Source organism: Mirounga angustirostris, unplaced genomic scaffold (genome assembly GCF_029215605.1).
Source record: "Mirounga angustirostris isolate CCGP_5_RB_7025 unplaced genomic scaffold, mMirAng1.0.hap1 SCAF_2, whole genome shotgun sequence".
Taxonomy (NCBI): Eukaryota; Metazoa; Chordata; class Mammalia; order Carnivora; family Phocidae; genus Mirounga; species Mirounga angustirostris.
This window is the reverse complement of record NW_026991710.1, coordinates 41,630,593-41,640,122: the sequence shown is the minus strand read 5'-3', so window position 1 is coordinate 41,640,122 and position 9,530 is coordinate 41,630,593. Positions and strand designations below refer to the sequence as shown.

General features: G+C 42.5%; 1 protein-coding gene across 1 annotated transcript in view; it reads right to left on the bottom strand.

Moving 5' to 3' along the window:
- Positions 1–587: 587 nt before the first annotated feature.
- Positions 588–9,530, bottom strand: part of LOC123848574 (putative uncharacterized protein DANCR) — a 70,049-nt gene continuing 61,106 nt past the window's right edge. Inside the window, exon 7 of the mRNA XM_064584479.1 lies at positions 588–872. The gene's annotated coding sequence lies outside the window, so the exon portion shown is untranslated. The remainder of the gene's footprint in view (positions 873–9,530) is intronic.

The window sequence follows — 9,530 nt, the reverse complement described above, 5'->3', positions numbered from 1 at the left end:
CCTTCCTTCCTTCCTTCCTTCCTTCCTTCCTTCCTTCCTTCCTCCCTCCCTCCCTCTCTCTCTCTTTTTCTCTCTCTCTCTCTTTCTCTCCTTCTTTCTTTCCTTCTCCTGTCCAAAAACCGCTCAGCACACTTGCCTGTGTATCTTACTGGATGGTACTTTGTTGCCTGCTCCCCCCCACCAGCTGCAAGGACACGAGGAAAATGAGTATCTGGCTCTTTAAGGCGCAACAGGACAGATGAAAAGGATTGAGAGCGGCTTCTGTGCAGCCCACCAACTGGCTACTTTCACTTGGAGAGAGCAGCCGCCAGGTGGAGAACTCAAGGCTATTCTGCTGAGGGACAGGACACCCCAGGAGGAACAGTGGCTTCCACAGTTACAGAAGAGAGCTATGTACTGTATCTTTCCTCATTACTGAAGCGGTTTTTACTCATTCTAAAAAAATTGAACCAATGCAGGAAATTACCTATAACTACATTATCCGAAGAAATGCATTGATAACATTTTAGTGTCACGAGGAGCTTTTACTGGAACTCGATCTTCTTTATTGGGTAACTGAGGCCAAGTAGAGACAGATAAGGTCCTCATCCAAGGCCTTCCAGGTCTGGCAGATTTGTGAGTCAAAGTACAAGGCTCTCTCTTGACCTCTAACACTCCTCAGGAACAGAGAGAGGATTCGGATAGAGTTTATCAATTAGGTATTGCTGCATAACAAACCACCCAGCACCTAGTTACTTACAACAAAAACTCTTCATTATTGCTGGTGATGCTGTAGGTTAGGAATCTGGGCAGGGCTCAGCATGAAGACTCTTCTTCCCATGGTGTTAGCTAGTTCATTCTTGCAGTTGCATTCAGCTGACGGTGCATCTGGGCTGGAAGGTCCAAAATGGCATCACCCAGCTGTTTGGGACCTCAGTGCTGCCTATCAGCTGGGATGCCTTGGATCTTCTCCCTGTGGCCTCTCTGGATTCATTCCGTCTGGTTCTCTAGGGCCTCTCTCTCCAGCAGAGCCTCAAGCTCCCTGCATGATGGTTGCTTTCCCCAAGTGAAAGCAGAAGCTAAAAAGCATCTTAAGGCCTGGCCTTGGAAGTTCTAGATGTGGTTTCCACCATATTCTAATTGGTTGGAGCAAGTTACCAAGTGCAGCCCAGATTCAAGGGGAGGGAAAGGGCAGGCTGGATGGGAGATATTGTTGTAGCTATCACGGAACAAGTTGCCACATACGGCAGAAGATCTGCTCAAGATTAGAGAAATTTAAACACACATGCACATGCACACACACAAATGCACTAATTCACAACTGAAAACTGTTTCACCTTCGGCAGCTGTCTATTTACATTAACTGTGATACTCTGTAATTCTTTTCAAATAAGAGCTTTCGGGTTTGTTGAGGAATCTCTGTCCATCTGTCATCATCAACCATTGATGAGAGTATAGTACTTAACAGCACTAACCTCAGAGTCAGAATTCCCAGATTCAATCCCAGGTCCCCCACATTTAGCCCTGTGGTGCGGGGTGAGTTCATCTTTGCCCTTTTTGTAAATTGGGGGTAATGCTGCCTACCTCCAAGGGGGTTGTGAGGACTACGTGAGTGAATATACATATACTTAAATCAGTGCCTGGCACAAAGTGAAATCATTGTAGGTGTTCATATTATTATATCCCTTTATGCCAATTGCAGGACTCCCTCTCTGTGATGGTAATGATTCTGGTTTTTTTATGTACAGTGAAATCTGTTTTTGAAGTTGTTCTTTGAAAAAAGTAGCTGACACATTTTCTCAACCTGGATTTTAAATTATGAATAATCAATATCTCATCTTGCTAGACACCACCACCCTCCCCCCAACAGCATTCAGCACAATTAATCATTCTTTCTTTTTTGTTTACCTGCTCCTCTCTTGGCAGCCTTGAACTCTCCCGGTTTTCTTCCTATGCCTCTGACCCCTTCTCCATGTTCTTACTGCTCCTCCTCCTTTCCCTAGTCTCTAAATACTGGCGCTCCTGGGCCCTTCTCTTCTCACTCTGAACTTTCTCCCAGAGCATATCTACTTCCATGTCTTTTTTTTTTTTAAGATTTTATTTATTTATTTGACAGATAGAGGCACAGCGAGAGAGGGAACACAAGCAGGGGGAGTGGGAGAGGAGAAGCAGGCTTCCCGCAGAGCAGGGAGCCCGATGCAGGGCTCGACCCCAGGACCCTGGGACCATGACCTGAGCCGAAGGCAGACGCTTAATGACTGAGCCACCCAGGCGCCCCTCTACTTCCATGTCTTTAAGTATCATCACCTAATATGCTGAAATCCTACAGATGTCTCTCAGCCAGAACTCTCCTGAGCACTCAAATGTACTGCCACAGTGACGTCTCTCTTTAGAGATTACCCAGATAACTTCAACCCCACATCTGTAAACTGAACTTCTTCTACCCACATCCATAACCCCAATCCCTGTTGTCCCTCCAGTCTTCCCCATCTTGGTAAAGGGCATTTCCATATACTCTGTTGCTAAAGCCAGAAACATGGGGGCCACTCTTGATATCTCCCTCTTCCTCACCCTCCAAATCTAATCCATTACCAAGTCCCGTCAATTCTTTTAGACCAAGCTACATGAAATTATCACTTTTATAAATAAAAAACAACCAAATATTGAAATTTTCATAGAGTTCACACAAATACTTCCAAAAATCTCTCTCAAACCTGTTCATTTTTTTCCTCTCCACTGACATCCCACCTATTAGGCTACCATGGACCACTGTAAAGACTCTCTGGCTATTTATCCTGCTCTCCTCCTTACCTGGGCCAGACCACTTTTCATACATGGCCACTGTTATCTCTTGCATGTGCCCTGAATCATGTCACTACCTTGCATAAAAACTCTTCAATGTCCTCTCCAGAACTATATCATGCTACTCTCTCCCTTACCCTCCACCATTTACCCAGCCTTCTTTCTGTTCCTTGTGTTCACCCAGCTCATTCCTCCTGAGGCCTGGCATGGAGCCTCTCCCCATCAGTCCTGTCCTGGCTTTTTCCTACTCATCCTTCTCTGACTCTTCCTTGAGAAGACCTGCCTTGACACCCACTCAGCCTAAAGTAGGTCTCCCTTCTTCTTTTTTGTAGGAGGATGCCTGTTGTTTTCTTCCATACCATTTATCACAAATTTATTTATTAGTGTGTTTATTGGTTTCAAGTCTATTTTTCCCACCTCAGTGTAATCTTCATGACCTACAGAACATGGTGTCTATTTTCTTGACCATTACATATGTAGCATCTCAGATACAGGAGGGCTTGATAAATAGCTGTTGAACAAATGAATGAATGAGCCTGGGTTCAAAGCCTGACTGTCAATACACTGCTATTCTGGGGGATTGTGTTCCCTAGTAGATCCTTCAGACCACATTCCTTCATATGAGTCACCAATTTCTTTCCTAGCATCCTTTTTTTCTTCCATTCCCTTTTGTCCCTCCAAATTAAAGGAGATACTCCCTTTTTGTTAAATGTCCCTCTTTTTTTTAATATAGTGGTCAAAAAGGACATGATTTCCAGTTCATTCTGTGACTTCATTCCACTGGAGTCTAACTTTATAGTCTTATGTTTTACATTTACATTTATGACCATTTGGAGTTTATTTTTGTATAAGCCGTGAGGGTTAGGTTGAGTTTCACTTTATTTTTATTTTGGGGTGTCATATAGATGTCCAATTATCCAAACCACATTTGTTGAAAAACTATTCTTTCTCTATTGAATTAGCTTTGCAAAAAACCAATTGGCCATATTTGTGTGGGTCTACCTCTAGACTTTCTTTTTTTTTTTTTAAGATTTATTTATTTATTTATTTGTCAGAGAGAGAGAGCACAAGCAGGGGGAACAGCAGAGGGAAAGGGAGAAGCAGGCTCCTCACTGAGCAAGAAGCCCGATGTGGGACTCGATCCCAGGACCCTGGGATCATGACCTGAGCTGAAGGCAGATGCTTAACTACTGAGCCACCCAGGCATCCCTACCTCTAGACTTTCTATTCTGTTTTCTTGATCTATGTGTCCATCACTTTGGAAATAGACACATTGCTAATTGCTTCACTGCTTTGATGATTATAGATTTTAGAATAAGTGTTAAAATTGTGTAGTATGATGCCTCCAAATTTATTCTCTTTTTTCCAAAATTGTTTTGATTATTTTATTCCTTCACATTTCCATATAAAGTCTAAAAGCAGCTTATCTATATCTATTTTTAAAATTCAGTTAAGATTTTGATTGGAATGACATTAAATCAATCTGGGGAAAATTGACATCATTACAGTTGGAAAGCCTTCCAATCCATGAACATGGTATGTTTCTCTGTTTCTTTAGGTCTTCTTTGATTTTCTTTCTCATCCATTAGTGTTCATCATACAAATCCTATATATGTCTTGTTAGAGTTATAACTAAGTATTTAATTTGGGAGGTAACTATTATAAGTACTATTTGTTTTAAATTTTGGTTTTCAATTGTTCATTTCTAGTATATAGAAATACAATTGAAGTTTGGTGTTGACTTTGTATTCTGCAATCTTACCAAACTCACTTCTGAGTTTTTGAATTAAAAAAAAAAAAATCAGATTCCTTGGATTTTCATGTAATCTGCAAACAGGGATAGTTTTATTTCTTCCTTTCCAATCTGTATTTCTTCATTTCTTTTTCTTGCCTTAATGCACTGGCTATGATTTCCAGTGTAATGCTGAACAAGAATACAGAGGTTGGGGGTGGAGAGGAGAGAATATAGAGCTTGAAAAACCTTGCCTTGTTCTCAGTCTGAGAGGAAAGTATTCACTTTTTAAAAAAAATTTTTTTATTCTTATGTTAATCTCCATACATTACATCATTAGTTTTAGATGTAGTGTTCCATGATTCATTGTTTGTGCATAACACCCAGTGCTCCATGCAGAATGTGCCCTCCTCAATACCCATCACCAGGCTAACCCATCCTCCCACCCAAAAGTATTCACTCTTTCATCATTAAGTATGATGCTAGCTGTAGTTTTTTTGTACATGTCCTTTAACAGACAAGAATTTTCTTTCTATTCCTTTATTGTGCATGTGCTTGTAAGGCTGTGTGATGGGGCAGAAAGAGTGTGGGCTTTGAGGCAGAGGAGACTGGCTCTGGGGTTCAGGTTGACCACTCTCTAGTTATGCAACAGTATATGGGTAGTGTAGAGTTTTCCATCCATTGAGTTAAGGGAATGAAACCTTCCTCATGAGGGCCTGGTGAGGAATAGCTGAGATTGTGTACCTGAAGATCCTGCCACATTACTAGTCACGTAAAAGAAACTCAATAGTGGTGTTTTTATAGTTAATTCCACATGCACCTTTATTCCAAAGTTTTGTCTTACAACACCCTAAGAGGCCCTGCAGGCTCTGTCAGCTTCCTTTGGTTTCTCTGTTACTTCTTTATCCTTGTCTCCCCCTACTCCTCTCCCTTTCACACCTCCTGTCTCAGCCACTCTGGCCTCCATGTCACTCCCCACACCAGGCACCCTCCCCTGATAGCAGGCCATTCACTATGCCCAGACAGCTCTCCCCTCAATATTTACACAGCTGATTTCCTATCTCCTTTAAGACTTCCTCAAATACCACTTCTCTATGAAAACTACTCTGACCATCTACGTTCATTTCCTAGGACTACAAATTACCACAACCTGGGTGGCTTAAAAACAACAGACATCTTTTTTCTATTAGTCTGTGGGACCAGAAGTCCAAAGCCAAGGTGTGGACAGGTCCACACTTCTTCCACAGGCTATAGGGAAGAATCCTTCCTTGTGTCTTCCAGCTTCTGGAGGCTGCAAGCATTCCTTGGCTTGGGGCTGCCAACCTCTGCTTGTGGACTTTTTATCTGTCTGTGTATCTCATACCTCCCTCTGCCTTTCCTCTTCTAAGCCAATCTGTCATTGGATTTGTGGCCCACCTGGATAATTCAGGATGATCTCATCTCAAGACCTGTGATAGTTAATTTTTTGCATCAACCTGATTGGGCTCAGGGATGCTCAGAGAGCTGGTAAAACATCATTTCTAGGCATGTCCATGAGGATGTTTCTGGAAGAGATTACCATTTGTATTGGTAGACTCAATAAAGCAGAGGGCCCTCTCCAACACCAGTGGGCATCATCCAATCCACTGAAAGCCCAAATAGAACAAAAATGCAGAGAAATGGCAGATTTGCTTTTTCTCTGCTTGAGCTGAGACATCCGTCTTCTGCCCTTGAAATTTGTCGCATCTGGTGCTTGGGTTTCTGGACTCCATCAGGATTTATACCATTAGCCTCTTGATTCTCAGGCCTTAGGACTTAGACTGAATTACATCACCATCTTTCCTGGTTCTCCAGCTTGCAGATAGAGATCATGGAACTTCTTGGCCTCCATAACTGCATGGGCCAATTCCTACAATAAATCTCCTATCTATCTATCTATCTATCTATCTATCTATCTATCTATCCTACTGATTCTGTTTCTCTGGAGAATCCTAATACAAGATGCTTAACTGAATTACATCTGCAAAGACCCTTTTACCAAATATGGTCACTTTCACAAATTCCAGGGGTTGGGACTTGGACATACCTCTTGGGGGACCATTATTCAACCCACTATACCACTCTATTTAATAACTGCAAAGTTATGTGTGTGCACACACGTGGTCCTTCTGATGCCTCTTCCCTGTTCTTATTTTCTAGTGACTTGAAACCTTCTAACATACTATATCATTTGCTTATGTATAGGTTTATTGTTATTCTCCCCTCCCACTAGAATGTAATCTCCCACTAGAATATAAGTTTTGTTCATTGATGTAACACAAGAATCTAGACCTATAGTGATGCTTGGCACATAGTAGGTGCTTACTAATCTCTTACTGAATAAATGAATGAAGGAATGCCACATGTTATGGGAAACCAGTGGCCCAGCTAGCTACTGGCATACAAGCAGAAGTCAATAAATACCTATTGAATGAATGTCCTTAGGAGGACCCTGGGAGATCCTAATTGGAAAAGCAGAGTTATTCCCTTCCCATGTTTACTTATCTAGTTTTTAACTTTTTTTTTTTTCCTCATCAGATTTCCAAATCCTGAGCTGCCGCCTTTGGGAGCAGTGATTCTCTACTGGTGATTCAGTGTGAAATAGTTCCTGAGCTGGCTGAGCTGAAAATTGCTCCCCTCCAAATTAGAAAAGGTTACACTTCCAGAGAATAAATTCTGGTCTCTTAATAAAATGTAATTAATCACACCAATGAGTATATTGACCAAAAATAGTTTCCAAAGAACAACTTAATGCTAGATATTCATAAATCAGAGGGTTTGATGAATCCAAGATGCTGCTAGCTGAGGCATCGATGACCCAAGTGGAACAAATAAAATATTCCAGGGGAAGCTAAAAATGGGAGAAAGCTCTGCTCCTGGTTTCTAGATGACTGCCACCCCCTTGGCAGCCCACTCATGCTCACCCTCTTTGTCCTCTATAAGTTACTCTGGGAGATACTCATTTCTTTATTTCCTGAAATAATGGCCTTTAAGACTAAAAAAATACAATCACTGGTTGCTAAGAATGCAGTTTGGGAGGTTAGGTTTTTGTTTGGTTGCATTATCTTATTTCAGTTTGGTTTGGTTGTTTCCGCCTTCTATAAAGTTCATAGCACAACTGAAGACTTTATTTTTTTTTAAGATTTTATTTCTTTATTTAAGGGAGAGAGAGTAAGAGAGCACAAGCAGGGGGAGTGGCAGGCAGAGGGAGAGGGAGAAGCAGGCTCCCCACTGAGCAGGGAGCCCAATGTGGGACTCGATCCCAGGACCCTGGGATCATGACCTGAGCCAAAGGCAGACTCTTAACTGACTGAGCCACCCAGGTTCCCCACAACTGAAGACTTTAAATAAAAGTTTATTTCTTATTTTTAATAAAGCAGTAGGAAATGTTTTGAAGGACGTTTAGAAAATTTGGATGAGCAAAAGGAAAAAGTGGGTTGGGTTTGTTTGTTTGTTTGTTTGTTTTGACCCCAAGATCAAGAGTTACATGCCCTACCAACTGAGCCAGCCAGGTGCCCACCAGGAAGAAAGTGTTTTAAATTGCCTATAACCCCACTGCCCAGAGACAGCAGTATACAATCTCTCATGCTATGTCCTACCTCCATCTTTTTGCATCTCTTGACCTGTCTCACTTCCTGCCCATCTTACTCTTTGTTCAGAGATTTTAGCTGTGTTGATGGGGATTTAAAGACGGCACATGCCATGGCAAACAAATAAACCAATGACAGCCTGCTGACTCCCTGACTCTTTCCTCTCATGCTGTGTCCTTAACTCCTGGGTCTACTCCTACTTCTGTTTGCATTTGTCTTGCAAGGATTAAACCACAAGCCTCCAGTAAGGATAGCTTGGGCCACCGCCAGAGCTCCACCCTGGAAGGCATTCTGCAGAATTACTGTGGATCTTTAGCTCTAACAATCAAATAATGAAAAGAATGAAATCCAGCCATCATCCATTCAACAAATATTTACTGACTGCCTACTCTGTGCCGGTGTTCACATTATCCATTGCTAGCTGGGAAGTTCTTGCTTCGAGATTCTTATGGTTGCCAGTGGACCGTGGCTGGGCCTGGAGTCATCCAAAGGCTCATCTGGGCTGAACCCCCAAGGGCTCCCTCCTATAGCAGGAGCCTTGGTGCTCCGTGGACTTTCCCTCTCTCTTCATGTAGTGTTTTACCCTCCAAGCCTTCTTCCACTTGGCTTGGGCTTTGCACAGCATGGTGTCCACAGGGTCCGTGCACTTCTTACATGGCAACTGGCTTCCGAAGGTGGAAAGCAGAAGGGCCTGAGCCAGGTAAGGGCACATTTGGAATAGGTACTGTGTCACTTCTGCCACATTTTATGAGTGAAAGCTTTCACAAGGCCTACCCAGATTCTAAGAGGCAGAGAAATAGACTCCACCTCTTGATGGGAGAGTGGCAAGCCACACTGCAAAGGGTGGGCGGGGGGGTTGGGAAATATTGTTGCCAACATCTTTGGAAACAATGGTCTGCCACAGGTGAGTGCTGTGTACAGCCAGGGCTAGTGTTGAGGGCTCCTCCGTCCTCAGAGCTAGCATCTAGTAGGCAAAGAAGACAGTAAACAAATAACCATGCAATAAGATCTATATTTCCACAGTTAAAAGCTATCAGGGAAAAGAACAACGGGAAAGGAAAAGAATAAAAGGAGTTTGGTCAAGGAATGTCTCTCTAAAAATGGAGCACATAGACTGAGACCCCAGTAGCGAGCAGGAGTTATCCAGGTGAATAGCATTCTAAGCAGAAGGAGCAGCATGTGAGAAATAAGAGTGGGGTTAAAGTATAGGGAGGAAAAGGAAGATGGGTGCAAAATGAGGTTGAAGAGGTAAGCCAGGGATGGGTCATGTAGGGCCTGGCAGCCCTCACTGAGTAATCTGGGTTTTTTTTTTTTTCTTGGTACAAAAGAAAAACACTTGTTTTATTTAGGTTAGGTTCAGCTACAAGTGACAGAAACCCAAAATAACACTCTATTAAACTAGGTAAAAA